We start from the raw sequence: 22,143 nt of genomic DNA, 5'->3' as shown, positions 1-22,143 counted from the left end.
CTCAAAATTCCATTTTTTTCTTCTATTTTCTTCTGTTTTTATATTTTTGTTTATATTTTCATAAAAATCTCTTTCCGTTAAGAGATATCCTTTTCAAAATGGTATTTTCTTTCATATTTTAGTTGGTTAATCTCCCTTGTGGAGTAAACAACACAATTGTCACAAATTTTGTGGTGACTCAATCCCTAGTAGTGGGATACAATTGTTTAGATTTCAACCTAAATCCTCCCTCTTGTCAAAACTTCTCCAAAAAGTTTCTCTGATCTGAAAACCTCCTCTTTCCTCTATAGAGAGATCACTGAGATCCGAAAATGGTTATGACAAGGGCGGGAAAAGAAACAGTTCCTCAACTCAGCGACAGTGAGGCGGAAGAGATGAGCTCTTCTAAATCGGTCAGGGGACAGGGTCAGAACAAGAAAGATGACATCGACCCCGCTATGTATGATATGTTCCAAAAGATGATGGCGAGGATGATGTCGGAGCAAGCCGAGGCCAAGCTGAAAGAAGCAGTTCCTAAAAGCAAGCTGAAGAAAATGCCCGTGAAAAAGACAATCAAAATCATCAGGAAAAAGGTACAGCCAGACACTACTTCTGAGGAATCAGAATCAGTCGAGGAAGAGTCAGAAGAGGAAGAGCAGATTGTCTACGAACAAAATCCTCTGAGACAGTCCGTAAAGATAGCTGCAGAAGAGCCTGAATCCGTCAACAAGCCCAAGTCTGGGGCTCCAACAGAGGACCTGATGAGCAAGCAGATGAAGGAGATGAATCGAGCAATTAAAGATATTCAAGCCAAGGGTAAGGGCAAACAGACCTACACGGGCGAAGATTTTTACGATGGTCTAGATGGGGACGATAACCTGGAGAATCTTCCCTGCAAATTTCTCAAATTTGATGGGACTGGCAACCCTAAAGCCCACTTGGCCACATTCTATGCAGAGTGCAGCCGTTTCAGAAAAGACAACAGGGCTTTGTTCATTTGCTTTCCTCGCAGTCTGGAGGGTATAGCAGCCAGGTGGTATGCTGACCACATCAATCCTATCGAACTACGAGAGTTCGATAAAGTAGTCAATTTGTTCATTGAGCGCTTCCTATTCAATACTGAGGTTTCACCTACATTAAATCATCTTTACAACCTAAAGCAGAATGAGACTGAAAGAGAAGGAGAGTTCATCCACAGGTGGAGAAGTACCTGCAACAAGATGAAAGTTCCCATTCCAGAGGAACATGCACTGCAAATAATCCTCAGCAATTTCTCTCAGCCCCTGAGGAGCCTCATTGCCACTTCTCTAGCGAAATCCTTTATAAAGTTGATTGAACGAGCTGAATGGCTCGAGGAAGGAATAGAAAGCGGGCTTTACGAGGGCATGCCTCTTGCCAGAAATATCCAAGATCAGAAAAAGAAAGCGCAGCTCACTCATGCAGCTGATACCTCTGGCAATGATTATGACAGTAGCAGAAGAAACAGAAATGACAGCAAGAATGGCCAGAACCACGGCGCAGCTCAAAGGGAGAAGTCTTCCAAGCAGAATAACAAGTCATCTCAGTCTAACCTTCCGCAAAAGGAAAAGATAAAGCGCGAAGGTTGGAGTAATGATCGTGAGTTCACTCCTCTGAAGCAAACGCTCGAAGAAGCCCTTGAATTCATGCTGGCCAAAGGATTGGTTAAACTCCCGAAAGTCGCGGATCCTCCCACAGTCATGGGAAGGTTCACAAATCAGTTCTGCAAGTTCCATCGAGCAGTGGGGCATGACACCGATCACTGCTTCGTCTTCAAAAATATTGTTCAGGATTGCGTCGACAAGAGTCTCTTTGTTGAAGACGAAGAGGAAGATGACCTAGCCATCATGACCAAATCTCTCCCCGGCTACTCAGAAGACTGAAGATGCCAGAATTCTCCTACTTTTCTCCCTTTTTTTGCCAGTCACCTTGTAGGGGGCCAGTCAGCCCAGTCCTTTTGTGACCTTTATGGTCAAAGTATTTATAAATATTTCAGTCCTTTGTTATCAGTTTTTTTTTTTTCCATCAATAAAATATCAATTTTCCTTTATATCTCTAAAATCACAATACTTTCTTCCTATGCTACGTACGGGCATTTGCTTTTGAAAATCTATATTTCAAAAATCTCTTCATCGGCTTCTATTAAAACCGCATTTAAATTCCTGTTTTTTTTCAGAATGCGAGACTAATCCTGACATCATTCATGAGAGAAATGATATTACCTATGAGGGCCTTTTACAAAAATCATGAAAATTCAAAAATTCTCCGTTATGACCAAAGAATTCAAACATTCTTCGGTCCAAGCTTTGTCAAAAAATCAACCCTCGTGTTGATCATGTTTTCAAAAATAGGTTTTCGAACCATCGCATTGAAAAATCAACCCTCGTATTGATCATGCTTTCCGAAATAGGTTTTTGAATCATTTCATCGAAGGATCAACCCTTGTGTTGGTCGTATCTTCCAAAATAGGTCTCAAATCTTATGTTAATCATATTTTCCAAAAGTGTTTTTTTTCAAAACGTTATATTCAGAGATCAATCCTGGCATTGGTCTCATCTTCCAAAAAAATTGATTTTTAAATCATTATAGTCAAAGATCAACCCCTGTGTTGGTCTTGTCTTCCAAGTTTGGCTTTTCGAACCGTCATATTCAAAGATCAATCCTTGCATTGATCTTATCTTCCAAAATGGGTTATAAATCATCATATTCAAAGATCAATCCATGCATTGATCTTATCTTCCAAAAATGGGTTTTAAATCATTATATTTCAAAGATCAACCCCTGTGTTGGTCTTATCTTCCAAGATTGGTTTTACAACTTTGTCTTCAAATATCAACCCTTGTGTTGATCTTATTATCAATTTCAAACTATTATTTTTAGAAATCAAATCTGTTGTTGATTTTCTTTCAAAAATTAGATTTTCAAATCATTGCCTTCAAAAATTAACCCTCTTGATGATCTCTCATGTTTGATTTAAAGGATCAGATCTCGCGCTGACCATTCTTCTTATGATGGATTTTCTTCCCCCAAAATGATTTCTCATTTATCTTTTAAATAAACATTTTCCTTTCAAGATCCCATATGCAGGCAGGATCAAAAAAAAAAAAACTCCTTTTTCTCTTAAATCTTATAAATTTTTAGTTAAGTTTGATATTTTTATCAGTTTCATTCATTTTATTCAAGTTTATATCAATTTTATCAAGTTTTATCAAGTTTATCAATATTTCCTCAATTCCATTAAATTTTATCAATCTTTCTACCCTTTCAGGTTAAGGGATAAACATGATGCCTCTTTCCCATGAGGTATTTCCTTTATTCTTATTTTTCCCGCTCAGGTTAAGGGATAAACCTGACCCTCGTTGTCCGAGGTGTTCCCATTCAGGATAAGGGACAATCCTGAAACCCCTTGTAGGAGCCACAATGCTACCTATGAGGATTCTTTCGTAAATACAAATTTTGCCAATCTTTATTGATTCTCTAGATTTATATCAATTTTCCTTCATTTAATTTTCTTAAATTCAGGATAAAAGGATAATCCTGAAATCCCTCATAGGATCAACAATGCTACCTGTGAGAATTCTTTTCCAAAATAAATTTTCAAAATTTCTTTCCTTTCTTCTTCTCCATTTTTATAAATTTTATTCTTCTTCCCTTTCAGGTTAAGGGATCAACCTGAATCATTCCTTTCTAAATTCTCATCAAATGTCTATTCCATTTCCCCTTCAGGATAAGGGAAAATCCTGAAAATGCCGACAATCATTCTTGCTCAAATCTCAGGTATCTTAAAGAATGTCGGTGTCCCCTTTTTCTTCAAATCTCCATCAGAAAACCCAGTACTTACACTGGGGCATTTTTTTGAAAAATTCAATTCTCATACAGGTAAGCCTAGCACTCGTGCTAGTGTTTGGCTGACCGATCAGTTGGCCCTCAGGTCACAATCTTTCCTCAATTTTCCTCAAATTCTGTCAATCTTCCATCAATTCCTATTCCTTCTCATCAAATTCTCCTTTAAGATTCGAGTTTTGACTCAAACTTCCAACTCTTTCCCTAAGATTCGAGCCCTGACTCGAATTTTCCAACTTTCCTCAAAGATTTGGGTCTTAACTCGAGTGTTCTTTCCTTCAAAAATCTGAACTTCCAAAATTTTCTTCAAGATTCGAGCCCTGACTCGAACTTTCCAGCTTTCCTATAAAAAAAAAATTTGAATTTTATCTCGAGTTTTCTTGCCTTCAATAAATAAACCTTCAAAATTTTGATTCGAGCCCTGACTCGAACTTTCCTGCTTTCCTTCGAAAATTTGGGTTTTATCTCGAGTTTTCTTGCCCTCAATAAATGAACTTTCAAGTTTTTCGAGCTCTAACTCGAACTCTTCTGCTTTCCTTCGAAGATTTGAGTTTTATCTCGAGTTTTCTTGTCTTCAATAAATGAATTTTCAAGTTTTCCTTTAAGATTCGAGCCCTGACTCGAACCTTCCTATTGTCCTTCGAAAATTTGAGTTTTATCTCCAGTTTTCTTGCCTTTAATAAATGAATTTTCGAGTTTTCCCTTAAGATTTGAGCCCCGACTCGAACCTCCCAGTTTTCCTTTGAAAATTCGAGTTTTAAACTCGAATTTCTCTGTTTTCCTTATAGAATCCGAGTCCTGATTCGGATACTCTTTCAAAGGCTTACCTTCAAAATCAAGTTTTATGTGAAGCTTACCTTCAGAACTTTAAATTCACATTTACCTTCAGAATTCAGACTCATGTTGGATTCTTCCCCAAAAACCCACTGATATGTCAAAATTCAATGTTAAGCAAAGGTTTCATCATTAAGGATTTCAGGAATATTTTGCCAAATTGCCATAAAATAGTTGTTGATCTCAAACTTTTATTACATAAAGAATTTTCTCAAATCTCCTTAAGTATTCCTTCCAAAAGGGTGAAACTTCTGTGAAGAAAGGCTCAAACTCCAATTTTTCTGTTAGTCAACCAAGAGGATGAAGAAAATATCTTTGACATGACCGGCAAAGGAAATATTCAATGATGCTGAAGAGCCATAAATGAGCTGATATTGATCATAGCTATGGCACATTCTTAAAAATTATTCTTTGACAGTAAGACAGTGAAAATATCCTGGGCAGTCTGAAAAGAACCTACCCAATTCATGTCTCCTCAAGTCAGCTAAGCTGCAAATCAAATATCCGCAAAGGGGATCTCTCAATTGTCGTCAAGATGAAGGCGAATTAAGCGAGTGGACCCCCGGGGCCAAAGAAGATTTGAAACATCTCCAAGATTACGGAGTTTGTGACGGATCCTTCCAGGGAAAGTTCAGATCACCGTCGAGATGAAGGCGGATGTGATGGACCTACCGACAAACCCTAAAAGATATTTGATTCCAGCTATCATCTAAAGACCTTTGAGCCAATATCATAATATATAAACCCTGAGATAAATGAAGGATCGAAACATCTCCAAGATGAAGGAGTTTGTGACGTACCCTTTCCCGAAAAAGAGAGAAAAGTCAGGACATCTCCAAAGTGAAGGATGATGTAAAAGCCCAAGAAAGCCCCATGACTCAAAAGAGTGCAAAAAGATCATCATAGGAAAATGTCCAAGATATCAAACTACCCAAACTGCAAAGAATCTTCTTTATCTATGTGAAATTCTTCTATCAATATTTTTTCGTTCAATTACTTTTATGAAGCTAAGAATATTTCCTTTCCTTTCATGTCAAGGAAATTGATAGCATCCTTGAAGAAAAATCAACAACAAAATTTGACTTTGATCCTGGATTCTGTAGAGTTAACCTAGTTGGGGGTAATACTCTAGGTGGAAGAGGGAACGTCTTTCAAAAAGTGCTTACCTTCAATTACCTTGAAACAACTATAAATGTTATCATTTTGGCAAAATTTTCCAGTTTTCCTGATGAGAAATAAGAACTTGACATCTGTTTGGATATATCTTGGTGTTGCCTTTTCCTTCCTTCGCGTAGTCGAAAGAGTTGCCTTCCCCTCTTTCATAAGAGTTGCCTTCCTCGTCTTTCATTTTGTCGAGAGACTCGCCTTCTCCTTGATAAAAGGATTGCCTTCTTCGTCTTTCGCTTTGTCGAGAGACTCGCCTTCTCCTTGATTAAAAGATTGCCTTCCCCGTCTTTCATTTCGTCGAGAGACTCGCCTTCTCCTTGATTAAAAGATTGCCTTCCCCGTCTTTCGTTTCGTCGAGAGACTCGCCTTCTCCTTGATTAAATGATTGCCTTCCCCGTCTTTCGCTTGTCGAGAGACTCGCCTTCTCCTTGATAAAAGGATTGCCTTCTTCGTCTTTCGCTCTGTTGAGAGACTCGCCTTCTCCTTGATAAAAGGATTGCCTTCCCCGTCTTTCGCTTTGTCGAGAGACTTGCCTTCTCCTTGATGAAAGGATTGCCTTCTTCGTCTTTTGCTCTGTTGAGAGACTTGCCTTCTCCTTGATAAAAGGATTGCCTTCCCCATCTTTCGCTTTGTCGAGAGACTTGCCTTCTCCTTGATAAAAGGATTGCCTTCCCCGTCTTTCGCTTTGTCGAGAGACTTGCCTTCTCCTTGATAAAAGGATTGCCTTCTCCGTCTTTCGCTCTGTTGAGAGACTCGCCTTCTCCTTGATAAAAGGATCGCCTTCCCTGTCTTTTTGCGTTGTCAAAAGATTTGCCTTTCTCCTTGATTAAATGATTGTCTTCCTCGTCTTTCGCTTTGTCGAGAGACTTGCCTTCTCCTTGTTAAAAGGATTGCCTTCTTCATATCTTACATTTTACATTCTCCTTGTTAAAAGGATTGCCTTCTTCATATCTTACATTTTACATTCTCCTTGTTAAAAGGATTGCCTTCTTCATATTTCACATCTTACATTCTCCTTGTTAAAAGGATTGCCTTCTTCATATTTCACATCTTACATTCTCCTTGTTAAAAGGATTGCCTTCTTCATATTTCACATCTTACATTCTCCTTGTCAAAAGGATTGCCTTCTTCATATTTCACATTTTGCCTTCTCCTTGCCAAAAGGATTGCCATCTTCACATTTTCACATTTTGCCTTCTCCTTACTATTGCCATCTTCATATCTTCATATCTTACCTTCTCTTTGCTAAAAAGGATTGCCATCTTCATCGCCATCTTCATATTTCACTTTTACCCTCTCCTGTCTAAATGATTTGCCTTGTTCCATCTTTCGCCTTGTCAAGAGATTCGTCTCCTTGATAAAAGGTCCGCCTTATTCATCTTTCACCCCATCGAAAGATTCGCCTCCTGTTACCTTATTCATCGTTCATTTTTCCTCACATCTCCTTATTTTCCATCTCTCACATTCCAGAAGAGTTGCCTCATTCAGCTGAAGTATCTCTCCTGTCCCATCACGGTTTCGAGAATTTTGTATGGTTGTTCCCACTCAGGCTAAGGGTCAAACCTGTACTCCCTGCAAGAGGTCACTAAATTCAAAAGCTGATTTAGTCTCAGCAATGAGACGCCCAAGTTCATCCCTTTTTCAAGCTTTAGGGAACCCCATTTCCTTTCTCCTTTCGCAAAACCCCTTTCGGACTTGTTCGTCCAAACTCCGAAGGTCCCATCATGGTCTCTTCACTCGAGGATTCCGTTTGGTCATCCCCTTCAGGTTAAGGGTTAAGCCTGAACCTCGTACCTCGAGGTATCTTCCTTTTTCAGGTTTGGGTTAAACCTGAGTCTCGTTTCGACGAGGTGTTTCCTTCCAAGTCCCATGCTTTGTATATCCATCCGGAATAAAGTCATACTTGAACTTCATCTTATGAGGCGTTTTCTCAAAAAAGTCCCATCAAGATCTTCTTCTATTCCTTCCCCATTCAGGTTGTTTTGATATATCTTCGTCGAATCCAGGTTAAAGGCTAAACCTGAGTCGTTCCAAAGGCTGATCTCGCCTCATTCATAAGGCTTGATCAAACTTCCTATCTCCCATCACTTCGGGATCTTCGCCCAAAAGTCCCATCACGAGCTCCTCATTCCTATCATTCAGTCATATAATTGTCGAGGATTTCGTCCCCTCCCCAGGACCATTCAGGATGAGGATTTTAAGCCCAAAAAGCCATAATTCTTCCACACCCAGCTCGGATCGGCTGACTGGGGCATTTTTCAAAATTTGGAGTGTTTTTTTGCCACTAAGCTCGGCTTTCAACCGGCTTAGTAGCAAAGAGGGGCATCTGTGAACACCCCAAATTTTTCAAAATCTTTTAATATTCCCTTTTTGCCCCTAAATTCATTTTTTTTGAGCAAATGGGTCATTTCAAATCTAAATTCCAGTTCATTTCTCAAGTTTTATTGAAATTAAATTCATTTCGTATGTTTAAATTGATTTCGGATCTGGGTCCATTGTCCAGATCCAAATCTGAGTCTCCTTGTTCAAATTTTAAATTAAAATTATAGAAAATACCAAAAATAGCCTTTAAATAGCTCGGACAGTCCATTCAACATCCGTTTGGATCCATCACATTGTATTTCTTAATTCGAGGTTTAAAACTCGAATATTTTCTCAAAACTTGGGTCCAAAATCCATTTTCTGAAGAAATTTCCTCAAAATAGCCTTAGAAACCTTCTCTTGTAAATATTTCTCCAAAAATACAAAAAAATTATTTTAAATCTTTGTTTTTCCGTGAATTTTAGGATTTTATTCCAAAAATATAAAAAAAAAAATCAGAAAATGCCCGAAAAAAGAACAAAAAAATCAAATAATAAAAGCAAATTACAAAAAAAAAAATGGTTTTAAGAACCCGTTTTGAGAAAAGAACTTTTTAAAGAGGTCTCTTTTTGAACTTTGGAAAATCCCTCCGTAACAAAAACCCTCATCTCTCGCCTGTTCCCCTTTTCTTTTACTCTCCAAAACTCTCTGCTCTACCGCCCATCACCGAACCCTCTTATCGCCATCCCCTTTCTAAACCCTTGATCCCCAACGATCTCGGGAAGCTTCCAGGCCAACAGCTCGCCTCCATCATCCTTCACGAACCTTCCATCGCCAACGGCCGACGCCATGTGCAAAAAACCCCCATGTGCTCGAACCTTCTCTCTGGCCTTCCACCCTCTCTCGCCCGAGCTCTACGATCGCGCAACCATCCGCCCCATCAGCCTCTTCATGACCCTCCGATCAAGGGCATCTTCGCTCAACCCTTCATTCTCAACAACCTTCGCCCTTTTTTTTTCCCTGTTTCGTTCATCTCCAACCTCCTTCCATCAATCCCCATTGCCTTCCAGATCCTTCCTCCATTTGCTATATAAACCACCACAGGGGAAGGCTAAAGGGGGAGACCATCGACCGAAGCTTCCCTGACTCCTCCTCTTCCTTGCTCCTTTTCGACATTTCTTCTTCCTCCTGGTTTTTGATTCCGAAGGATCCTCCCCTCACAGCAGGGCGCCGTCAAGCTCAGCCTGACCCCCTCCTTTTTTTCTGCAACGCCATCCATCGGATCTCCAATCACCAATCGGTTACATCTGTGGCTGAAGATTGTCTATGATTCAAGAAGCCATGGAGCCTAACCAAATCCGACAATAGCCTGTAAAGCCACGGTTGAAGCCACCATTCGATTGCTTCCAGAGGCCTCAGAACTTCAGTAAATCACGGTGAGTATCATCTATTTTCCCCCTTTTTTGTGTTTCTTCTAATTTTGATTCTCGATCTTTCTTTGCTTTTACTTATTTACTAAAAAACCATTGGTGGCAGTGATTTGTTCATAGCAAATCGACCCACTCTGTGCGATATCAACAGAGTGTTTGCACTCCAACAAATTTTCTTCCTCTTTTTTATTTTTTTATTATTATTATAGTTTAGATCCATTTTTTTTTATCCTGTTAATTTTTCTCTTCCGGTCTTAATGATAGTTTCTGTCGAGATTTCCCTTTTTTTTTTCTTTTTTTCTTTCCTTTTATCCTATCAATCTTCAGTTTCTCATATAAAAGCATTCTGCCTTTATCATCTCGATATGAGTATCGATGCTCACTAAAATCGTGTCCCTGCATCTATATTTCCTGTACCGTGTATTTTTTTTATTATTTATTATTGTGTTTTAATACTTGAATTAAAACCCTGTATATGACCCGTGAGCAACCCTTCTGGTTCGATTCACCTCTTTTATCTCTTGGTTTTGATTGCCTTTAATCAATCAGCTACTAATAACAAACAATGTTTTAATTATTCTACAGTAGTTGGCTCTGTTAGATATTAATGAAGTTTGATCATTTTTCGTGGCTTTTCTTACGTTCCTGTAATTGGAAATCCATGATCGTTGATCCATTAGGATAACCTATATTTTCTGAGCTGCATGTCTACAGATGGCGACTTGAGTTTGTTAACTCACTTCTGGGTGAATGGTGTTTTCCTGAAGGTCATGCTTTCACAGGTTATGATAGAGAAGATATCTTTCAAATCTTCTTATTGTTTCAAGGATATTATCTCAAATAGGATTATGATTGGCATTAGTCGCAATATAGGTTCATATCAATAATTGTGCGATTAGTTGAATGATCTTGAATATTATCATTGAGTTTCTGAGTCTTTCATGGGTTTATTCTTAGCTTGAAAAAAAAAACCCAACATAATCCTGTGATAAAGCAACATATGCATCGAAAAAAAAATGGCAGGCATGGTTGTAATATGTGGTGGTATGACAGCGTCAACTGTCTCCTAAAAGTGGGAATTCTCTCATTGGGCGTGTGGATAATGTCTCTATGTATGTCACCTAGTAACTGGTTGTTCTAAATGGAGACCTGAGGTGATATAAGGTGCTTGATACTTCAGATACTTTGATTTCACCTACCGAATTGCTGTGCTTATCCGTGATTTTATGAGTCATTCATCTGCCATTGTCGATATAGTGAATAATGGAAATGGGTTATTATGTTATTTTGAGCATTGTATGCTCTGAGGCCCATACTCCTTCAGCATATGCCTTCCCTCCTTCACATATCAAAGTCATTTCAGATCCTGCAGAGATGACCTGAAAAGGGATGGGTATGCAGTCACCTCTGGGGCAGGATTCTTGATTTCCTGTAGCTGTAAGATGAGCAAATACTCTTCCATGGGGTGTAGTTATCATCATAATGGAGGCAATGCCGCAGCTCCTCGTGAATATCACAACAATTTTATGTCCAGAAGTTCTGATTCATCTAATTGCAGTTACAAAGCAAAGACTTTCACCTTAGAAGCTGGAACAGAGCCCGTTGGTCCAGGTGATAAGCTTGATTGCTGAGAAAGCAGCATAAAACCCAAAAAGGTATGAATCTCAGGCCCTTCTTATCTAACCTGAAGGATGTTTTCATTTGCCGAGTTTCCTGCATATGTGGTAAGTAGTGTTGTTTGCTTTGTCAATGTAGAAATAAACACAACAGATCATGAAGGAGCTCCTTCGCTCCTCTTGCTTTTCATGTACATAGATGTGATGTTCAACATTTCCTTGCTTGAATCCTCTACAGACTTTTTTTTTTCTCTCTATCCCTGATTGCTTCACTCTCAACAACTATATCAGTGATATGTTCTTTGTAAAACCTTTTTATTATTCATATAGCATCTTATTTAAAGTGTTTTACACCCAAATTTTGGGTGATACTTATCTACGAATGTTACATTCATCTATTGAGATTAGTTCCACCTTTGCATCTTCCTGTCACTGTTTTACTTCATTTTATCTGTGTATATCATTACACTTATACATCGCCATCCTGCACATTACATCCCTTCAGTCACCTGCTATCACAAAAGCAGCATGTTTGGTATAACATTAAACCCATAGCAGCATCAAATTCACCTCCAATATTAGTTATCTCCAGCTTTCATTATCAACCACTTACTCACTCGCTATATTCACTAAGTCCATGTGCAATTTTATGCAGGTTTCTCCTCATTAGCATAATAAGCACCTTACTTATACATTTCATATATACACAAGTATGGCATTTAGGCGTATATACAGGCATTTTTCCATGAGACTTGTGGTTAACAGATTCATTTATATCTTATCACTAACCTAGACATAAGGTTGTATATAGGTTAGTCTTTAGCATAGCCTGCTCCATTTTCTTTATATTTTGCAATTTTACCTTGCACTAACTCAGTATTTTCAGGAAATACGTGGAAATGTCTGTTTTTCTTCCCTAGAATTAAAAACTCATAAATTTTAAAATTCAATATTGTAATAGCTAGATCTTAGTGAGAATATTCACTTTCCTGCACTAGATTAGAATGTCTAAATATCATGAATTGTCTGTTCATTCTTTCCTTTTATCTTCTAAAAAACTCCCAATGGGACCACGAATGGCACATGCACCATTTTGTAAGAGGTAATTAACCCTAAGTTGATGATTTACATCAATGGCCATAGTCAGGGTGTAAACAAAACTTAGGATTTTTATCTTTTACGAAATAACACTGGATCCGTTTTCAAAATTCATCATATTTTCCTTAAATATTTTCTCCTTTTATCAGAATTTAACTTAAAATTAACTCAAAATATATACCAATGGCCATAGTCAGGGTATATTGAGAGTTAATTTCATTTTAAATTCTATAAAAGCACCAAATGTATTTCATTCTCCACCTGAATTTAAATATAGATTATTATATAATGCATCCAATGACCATAGTCAAGGATGTATTATATCTTCAATCTTATTTTAATTCATTTAAAGAATGAAATAGCTTTTCAAAATTCAATTTCAAAAATTTAAATTCATTCATCATTTAGGATAGAACTGCATCATGTTTTCAAAAATTTCTTTTTCAAAACTCCAAGTAATGTAAATATCTTCTTCAATCTATCTTCAATTCTTATAAAAAAACCAATTCATCCTCTTCATTTTCAAATTCAATTTCGTTTTCAATCTCAAAAGTTCAAATTTAACTTTGAGATTTCAAAGTCCTTTTTATTCAAATTTAAATCAGATTTCAAAGTTCAAATTAACTCTGAAATTCCAAATCCATTTTATATTCAAGACTCCAATCAAAATCAAAGTTCAATTTAACTTTGAGATACTTGATTCATCTTCTGAATTTAACTCCAATTCCATCTTAGGATCCAGGATTCAACACTCATATTGGATCTCAGACTTCAGATCCAATTCCTCTTTAGGATCCAGAGTCCAATTCCACTTTTGGATCTCAGACTTCAGATCCAATTCTCCTTTAGGATCCAGACTCCAATTTCACTTTGGATCTCAGAACACAGATCCAAATCCATGTTAGAATCCAGAATCCAACTCTACATTGGATCTCAGAACACAGATCCACATCCATGCTAGGATCCAGAACCCAACTCTACATTGGATCTCAGACTTCAGATCCAAATCCATCTTAGGATCAAGAACCCAATTCTACATTTAGATCTCAGACTTCAGATCCAAATCCCTCTTAGGATCCAGAACCCAATTTTATATCGGATCTCAGATTTCAGATTTTAAATCCATCTTTAGATCCAATTCCATTCCCAATTCTAGATTTCAAATCCAATTCCATTTTCAGATCTCATCCAAAACTCCATAAATCAATTTCTATTCTTAAATACCATTTGAGTTTCTCAATCCATTCCAAATTCAAACTTCAAAATCTAAATTCAATTCCAGCTCAAGTATTCATTTTCTTTCCTAAATTCAAATTCAAAATTCAAAGTCCTTTTCTGACTTTGAAACTTTGTTTCCTTTCATTTCAAAGCTTCAAATCATTCTTTCTCAAAATCAAGATTTCTTCCTCCAACTCTAAATTACTTCAAAGACTTAGAACTTCTCTGATCTATCTCAAGTTCTAAGTTAAATTCGATTATTTAGAAATCATTTCTTCATTCTATTATCAAGTCTATCTCAGAAAAACTTAGAGATTTTCAAAAACATCTTTCAAAAGAGCATACATCTTGCATTGCACAAGCCTGATTCTTTGTGCATTTAGAGTTAGGATAAATTCTTAGATTATATTTAGGCAAAGCAAAAGGCATAGATTCGATCCTTGGTCCGATTACCCCTGGTAAAGGCGCCAGAAACGGTCGAACCTCGTACCGACGAGCGAATCCCGTCTCTCCATTTTCCCGCAATATTTTCAAAAAGGAGGCGAGTTAAAATTTCTAAATATTCTTCAAATCAAGGTCAAGTGAAAACCCGCAAAATAGTCCCTCTTCTTTTTTTCTTTCTTTCTTTCTTTCTTTTTTTATTTCTTTTATTTTTCCTCCCTTCAAAAAGGAGGAAAATAGAGGTTAGAAAAGGGAAAGAGAAGGAAGAGAGAGAAACCACAAGAGAGAGGAAAATTTTTTGCGATGATCACAGGTGCCCTGCTGCGTCAGTCGGATGCGGGTCTGGCCAACCGTTCAACCAACCCAAACCGTGGGACTGGGTACCAATTATGAGGGTGGACGAACCAACTCTGGTCACTTTGCAACCTTGTGCAGAAATCGTGGAACAACCCCAATACTTGGGTCACATACTAAATATCTGTTTAACACCCAGAAATTTACTCAATGGTTCCATCAAAATTTTCAAGTGTGTTACCATATGGAACGTCCAACAACATGACAATATCAACAAATTTTTTTTTTCTAAAGTATAATATGCTATAAGGAACATGCGCGTGTTGCTATTCAGCCCCTTTCAACTGGCTGTGTGTCACTTTGCTATTCAAATGTGTGCTACCATCATTTAACTACAGTGTTGGCAATATACTGTAGAAACTCACAGCTAACTAACCATCCAATGTTAATTTTCCAGAATAATCAGTAGCTTTACATGTTGTGTCAACCCATGGCTCCCTATCTACTTTATCTTAAACTAACAGTAGCATTAAAACATCCAGACGTTGAACTCTATATTTTATCCACAACAAATGAACTCCATCCATTTCTTTTCTTTTTTTTGTATCCTACGAAGTGTCTTCGTTTAAACAAAACAAGAACTAGTTCAGTCCTTTGAATTATGTTCAACAACAAATGGATATATCTTTTTTTTTTTCCAGATATTATTTCAACTATGTAACCATCATGCATATAAGTAACTCAGATGTACATCAACAAAAATTTGGATCTAGTGGGGTGGTAGTTAACCCAGATCTGCAAGTATGGTTCATGATCACGATGGTCCAGGATGAAATAACAAAAAAACGTCAAGCATAAAGACAACAATATAATTTGAATCCATCATGTGCCTATCGTGCAGATTTTCATCAATCTTTTTCTTTTCAACTTACATCCTTTAAATGGTCTGTCTACCCTATCATTTCTGAAACCTATTATGATCAGGTAACGTCTCGCAACCATTCAAGAAAAAAAACACCCCATCGCTTACTAAGTGGTACGGTCATTAGCATGACCAGTTCATCTTTTATATATATATATATATATGACTTTGCACGAGATTACGTGCATACTTGTAACAGCAACACGCGACCCCCCCCCTGCGTCCATCATGGTGAGGGCTGTTGATCGAACCTCTGTTGGTCATTGTTGTCTAGACGAAGGAATGGTTCAACATATCACTGCACATATCTCAAAACACCGGCTACCAATAAGGGTAGGTGGTGTCGTCCGTGCTGAATTCAACACCGCTGCAACATATTTGTGCAATCGGGCATCCATCACATCCACATAAAATACACACCCCTTACCTCTTGTTGGAGCTTCAAACGAACAAGGCGACGCTTCTTCTTCGCGGAGCGGCACACCACCTCAACAATGGAGTCCACACGTCCAGCAATGGAGTCTACACTCACGGTGAGAGAGAGAGAGAGAGAGATGCTACACGTTTTTCCCTTCCTCTTTAATTCCTTCCCTCCCCACTAAGGGGAGTTTTGGTTTTCAAAAACCCAACTTCCAGCCCATCTTTTTAGTGGGCCTAGAAATTCCAAATCTACCCACTCCTCTCCTTTGCACAAGTCCCTACAACCTCCATTTTTTCTTCTTTATTGGTACCCTCCCCCATTTGGTGGGATTTTTCCTTGTTTCTTGAAAAAGAGAACCTAAAAACACTCCCACACGTTTTTGGTGGGAGGTGGTTATGAAATAGAGTTTTTTTTTGTCAACATCATCCCCTTTTTGTGCAAAAAGGAAAAATCCATGCACAGGGGGTTTTGAACCAAGGTCTTCCACCAAAGGGGCAACAAACCCCACCACTTGTGCTACATTGTTTTCCGTTGCAATGTATATGAATTAAATTGTATTTAACCCTTTTTAGTTTCATTCCGGATTTCATAAAAAAATAATGTTTTTTCACTTCTACGTGGGCACTCCGGGTTTTTGAACTTGGGTTGTGGTATCACACACCGTGTGTCCTACCACAACACCACACCATCACTTGGTGTTTACTTTTGCAGAAAAATTTGCTTTATGTCACAATGGGACATTTTTCCTTGTTGATGGATTTCTTTCATTTTCACATTGATTTTTCACTGTTTGTTCTAAACTTGCATTCTCTTGCCTTAAATGTGATTTGGATCTCACGCTGTTATCCCGAAACCATTGGATTTCCCATTGGGCCCTGTGAGTCGGGTCGGATCATCGGATCTTGCCAAGATCCGGATCCAAATACCACTGGTGAGAGTTTGTTATCGGTTTCGTTTTAGAAACCTCAAGTCATAAAAATTGTACTGCCTAACTTAAAATCTTATTATTTCACATAACTGCTCCCTTTTATTCATTTAGAATTTCATAAACTTTACGGGTTTTACATATGCACATAGATATATATATTATTTTCGTCTTTCCATACTTTTAGATTCTAAATATCTTGGCATATGAGCAGTCTGTTTCTTTCATTAGCATCTTTGAAATCCATGCAATATATGTAAATTCTCTTCCCTTTTTCATATTAACCGAGTGTTTTGCAGGGAATATATGAAAAATCTCACTACTTGGAGTTGTGAATCCGACTTTATATATTGTAATAGTTAGATCTTAAAATGAGAATTTATGTTTCCAGCTCTTAGATAGAATGAATGAGCATTGTAAATATCATGGATTGCTTATTTTCATGCTTTTTACCTTTATTTTCCAAAATCTCACAATGGTAAAAACACGAATGGCACGTGCACCATTTCGTAAGAGGTAATTAATCCTAAGTTGATAATTTACATCAATGACCATAGTCAGGATGTAAACAAAACTTAGGATTTTTATCTTTTACAAAATAACACTAGGATTCACACTGGATCCTCTTCAAAAATCATCATATTTTCAAATATTTCCGTCTTTTATTAGCGTTTACCTTAAAATTAATTCAATATATATACCAATGGCCATAGTCAGGGTATACTGAGAGTTAATTTCATTTTAAACTCTATAAAAGCACAAAATATGTTTCATTCTTCACTTGAATTTAAATATAGATTATTATATAATACATTCAATGACCATAGTCAAGGATGTATTATATCTTCAATCTAATTTCAATTCATGTAAAGAATGAAATATGATTTTCAAAATCCAATTTCAAAATTCTTTAAATTCATTCATCATTTAGGATAGAATTACATCATATTTTTAAAATTCTTTTTTCACAAATCCAAGTGATTTCCTTCAGATATCTTCTTCAGTTCTCAAATCAATTTTTCAACTCCTGTAAATTCAAATATCATTTTCAGATTCTAAATTCGAAGTCCAATTTGACTTTGAAATTCATTTGTATATCCGAAATTCAAATCCTAATTCCAATCAAAGTTCAAAGTTCAATTTAACTTTGAAATTTCGATTCATCTTCTGATTCCCAAATCAAACTTTTAATCCAAAGTCCAATTTGACTTTGAAATTCATTTGTATATTCAAAATTCAATTTTCAAATCAAAATTCCAAAATTCATTATCAAAATTCAATATTTCAAAATTTCCATTTTTCAAAGTTCAATCTAAATTTGAAACTTCTGATTCATCTTCTCATTTCAAGTTCAAAATCAAGATTATTTTCTTATCCTCAAAATCCTCTTGACATTGGTTCTGAATCTCAAGATTCAAGTCTTTTTCTAAGTTTTTCAATCTGGGTTTTCAAAAACCCTGATCCATCTTCAAAGCCCCATTTGGACTTTCAAAAAATCCAAAGTTAGAGTTCAATCCAAATCCATTTTAGGATCCAGAATCTAATTCTACTTTGGATCTCAGACTTCAGATCCAAATCCATTTTAGGATCCAGAATCCAATGCCACTTTGGATCCCAGACTTCAGATCCAAATCTATTTTAGGATCCAGAACCCGATTCACACCTTGGATCTCGGACTTCAGATCCAAATCTATTCTAGGATCCAAAACCCAATTCTACATTGGATCTCAGACTTCAGATCTACTCCATTCTAGGATCCAGACCCAATTTCACTTTTGGATCTCAGACTTCAGATCCAAAATCCATCTTAGGATCCAGAGTCCAACTCTATCTTGGATCTCAGATTTCAGATCCTAAACCCATTTTAAGATCCAAAAATCAATTTTATGATTCAGAATCTAATTCCATCTTGAATTCCAAATCTTGGATCCAATTCTATTCAGGATCCAGAATCCAATTCCATTCCCAATTCCAACTTTTAAATCCAGTTCTATTTTATTTCCAGATTTCAAATCTAAATCCATTTGCGGATCACATCTGGATTTCTTAAATTCATTTCTATTTTGGAGTTCTCAGATTCATCCTGATTTCAAACTTTGAAATTTGACATTCAAATTCCATTTCAAGTATTCATTTCCTTTCTTAAATCCAAGTTTAAAACTCAAATTCAATTTCAAAAGTCCATTTCTGACTTTGAAGCCTCATTTCTTTATCTCTCATCAAAATCTTTCTTTTCAAAATCAATCTTCCAACTCTGATTACTTCAAAGACTTAGAACTTCTTTGACCTATATCAAGTTCTAAGTCAGATTTTATCATCCAGAAACCATTTCTTCACTCCATTATCAAGTTCATCTCAAAATACTTGGAAAATTTTCAAAACATCTTTCAAAAAGAGCATACATCATTGCATTTCACAAGCATGATTCTTTGTGCATTTAGACTTAGGATAAATTCATAGATAATATTTAGGCAAAGCAAAAGGCATAGATTCGATCCTTGGTTCGATTACCCCTAGTAAAGGCGCCCGGAACGGTCGAACCTTGTACCGACGAGCGAATCCCGTCTCTCCATTTTTCCCGCAATATATTTCAAAACGGAGGCGAGTAATTTTCTAAATATTTTCAAATTAAGGTCAAGTGAGACCGCGCAAAAGAGTTCCTCTTTTTTTTTTTCTCTTCTCTCTTTCTTTTCTTTCCTTTACTTTTCTCCCTTCAAAAAGGAAGAAAATAGAGGTTAGAAAAGGAAAAGAGAAGGAAGAGAGAGAAACCACAAGAGAGAAAAAATTTTGCGATGATCACAGACATCTGAAGTTTCGAGTCTCGACTCGGACTTCCTATCGGATTCAACATTCGTGTTGGAACTGATCGTTCCGTTGAAGATTCGAGTTTTCAAACTCAGGTTTTCCTTTTTTTTATTATTTTAAAGATCCGGGTTCCGACTCAGGTTTTTCCTTTTTATATGGCATCTGAAGTTTCGAGTTCTGACACGGACTTCCTATCGGATTTGACATTCGTGTTGGAACTGATCGTTTCGTTGAAGATTCGAGTTTTCAAACTTGGGTTTTCCTTTTTTTATTATTTTAAAGATCCGGGTTCCGACTCGGGTTTTTCCTTTTTATATGGCATCTGAAGTTTCGAGTTCCGACTCGGACTTCCTATCAGATTCGACATTCATGTTGGAACCGATCGTTCTGTTAAAGATTCGAGTTTTCAAACTCAGTTTTTTCCTTTTTATTATTTTAAAGATCCGGGTTCCGACGCGGGTTTTTCCTTTTTATAGGGCATCTAAAGTTTCGAGTTCTGACTCGGACTCCCTATCGGATTCGACATTCATGTTGGAACCGATCGTTTCGTTGAAGATTCGAGTTTTCAAACTCGGGTTTTCCTTTTTTTATTATTATTTTAAAGATCCAGGTTCCGACTCGGGTTTTTCCTTTTTATATGGTATCTGAAGTTCCGAGTTCTGACTCAGACTTCCTATCGGATTTGACATTCATGTTGGAACCGATCATTTCGTTGAAGATTCAAGTTCTCAAACTCGGGTTTTCCTTTTTTTATTATTATTATTTTAAAGATCCGGGTTCCGACTCAGGTTATTCCTTTTTATATGGCATCTGAAGTTTCGAGTTCCGACCTGGACTTCCTATCGGATTCGACATTCGTGTTGGAACCGTTCGTTCTGTTGAAGATTCGAGTTTTCAAACTCGGGTTTTCCTTTTTTATTATTATTTTAAAGATCCGGGTTCTCACTCGAGTTTTTCCTTTTTATATGGCATCTAAACTTTCGGGTTCCGACTCAGACTTCCTATCGGATTTGATATTCGTGTTGGAACCGATCATTCTGTTGAAGATTCAAGTTTTCAAACTCGAGTTTTCCCTTTTTATTATTATTTTAAAGATCCGGGTTCCGACTCGGGTTTTTCCTTTTTATATGGCATCTGAAGTTTCGAGTTCCGACTCGGACTTCCTATCGGATTCAACATTCGTGTTGGAACCGATCGTTCCGTTGAAGATTCGAGTTCTCAAACTCGGGTTTTCTTTTTTTTTATTATTATTATTTTAAAGATCCGGGTTCCGACTCGGGTTTTTCATTTTTATATGGCATCTGAAGTTTTGAGTTCCGACTCGGACTTCCGATCGGATTTGACATTCATGTTAGAACCGATCATTCTGTTGAAGATTTGAGTTCTCAAACTCGGGTTTTCCTTTTTTATTATTATTATTTTAAAGATCCGGGTTCTGACTCGGGGTTTTCCTTTTTATATGGCATCTGAAGTTTCGAGTTCCGACTTGGACTTCCTATCGGATTTGACAAGCATGTTAGAACCGATCGTTCCGTTGAAGATTCGAGTTCTCAAACTCGGGTTTTTCTTTTTTTATTATTATTATTTTAAAGATTCAGGTTCCGACTCGGGTTTTTCCTTTTTATATGGCATCTGAAGTTTCGAGTTCCGACTTGGACTTCCTATCGGATTCGACATTCGTGTTGGAACCGATTGTTCCGTTGAAGATTCGAGTTTTCAAACTCGGGTTTTCCTTTTTTTTATTATTTTAAAGATTCGGGTTCCGACTCAGGTTTTTTTTTTTTATATGGCATCTGGAATTTTGAGTTCCGACCCAGACTTCCTATCGGATTTGACATTCGTGTTGGAACCGATCGTTCTGTTGAAGATTTGAGTTTTCAAACTCGGGTTTTCCTTTTTTTATTATTTTAAAGATCTGGGTTCCGACTCGGGTTTTTCCTTTTTATATGGCATCTGAAGTTTCGAGTTCCGACTCGGACTTCCTATCGGATTCGACATTCATGTTGAAACCGATCCTTCCGTTGAAGATTCGAGTTTTCAAACTCGGGTTTTCCTTTTTTATTATTTTAAAGATCCGGGTTCCGACTCGGGTTTTTCCTTTTTATATGGCATTTGAAGTTTCGAGTTCCGACTCGGACTTCCTATCAGATTCGACATTCATGTTGAAACCAATCGTTCCATTGAAGATTCGAGTTTTCAAACTCGGGTTTTTCTTTTTTTATTATTATTTTAAAGATCCGGGTTCCGACTCGGGTTTTTCCTTTTTATATGGCATCTGAAATTCCGAGTTTCGACTCGGACTTCCTATCGGATTCAACACTCGTGTTGGAACCGATCGTTTCGTCGAGAATTCGAGTTCTCAAACTCGATTCTCATTCATTCTTCTATTTTAAAAACCAGGTTCCGACTCAGATTTTTGCTTTTGTATATTCTTATTTTCTCGAGTTCCGACTCAAATTTTCTTTGTTAATCCAATGCTCGTGTGGGACCAAGTTTCTCCTTGCCTTCCCTTTCAGGTTAAGGGACAAACCTGAACTTCCCCTTCAGGATAAGGGATAACCCTGAAACACCGACAATCATTCTCGCTTAAATTCTGAGGTATCTTCGAATGTCGGTCCCTTTCTCAACTCTCCGCGGGACAGCCCAGTGCTCGTACTGGTGTATTTTGAAAATCCAGTGCTCGTACTGGTGCACTTTCGAAAACCCAGTGCTTGTACTGGTGCGCATTTTCGAAAACCCAGTGCTCGTACTGGGGCATTTTTTCAAATCTAGTGCTCGCGCTGGTACATCTAGCGCTCGTGCTAGTGTCTGGCTGACCGATCAGTTAGTCC

This window comes from Nuphar pumila, chromosome 7 (assembly GCF_984573655.1).
Source record: "Nuphar pumila chromosome 7, dmNupPumi1.hap1.1, whole genome shotgun sequence".
Classification (NCBI taxonomy): Eukaryota; Viridiplantae; Streptophyta; class Magnoliopsida; order Nymphaeales; family Nymphaeaceae; genus Nuphar; species Nuphar pumila.
The sequence above is the reverse complement of the archived record's forward strand: the minus strand, read 5'-3'. Positions refer to the sequence as shown.